The sequence below is a fragment of the Penaeus monodon genome, chromosome 23 (genome assembly GCF_015228065.2).
Source record: "Penaeus monodon isolate SGIC_2016 chromosome 23, NSTDA_Pmon_1, whole genome shotgun sequence".
Taxonomy (NCBI): domain Eukaryota; kingdom Metazoa; phylum Arthropoda; class Malacostraca; order Decapoda; family Penaeidae; genus Penaeus; species Penaeus monodon.
In genome coordinates, this window is record NC_051408.1 from 41,511,321 (window position 1) to 41,511,868 (window position 548).

Here is a 548-nt window from a genome sequence, read left to right on the forward strand (position 1 = left end):
GCTGACTGGCTTGTCTTTGTATCCTTCACAATGGCAAATAATTACATCTGCGCATTTTATCTCAAAATCACAATGAGTCTAATTTTTCTACCGATTCATTTTTCTCCTTTTTTTATGTCAGCTCATATGATGACCCATATTCTTCAACAAATTCATACTTGCATTATGCATTATATTATTATCATCCTGCAAAATAAAGCGCACAGTACCACAAGCACCCTTGGTACCCAGTTTAGGACTGGCTCATAGTTTTCATTGTTACTTATATGTCATTTCCATTCTATCCTATATATCTGACTGGTATGACCTGAATCTTATTTGTGGCCAAGGTCTTGCAAATATGTGTACATAAATAAAATACTAATAACATGACATTCTTTGAAAGGAAAGAATAACAATAAAAATACTAAGCACATGATGTTCTTTGAAAGGAAGGAATAACAATGTTCAGTGATACTGTATCATCATATGACACCATCTTACGCTCATTAGAGGTCAAACCCTAAAAAATTATGTCTACTAATTTAAAGATATCACTGCCCACTTTC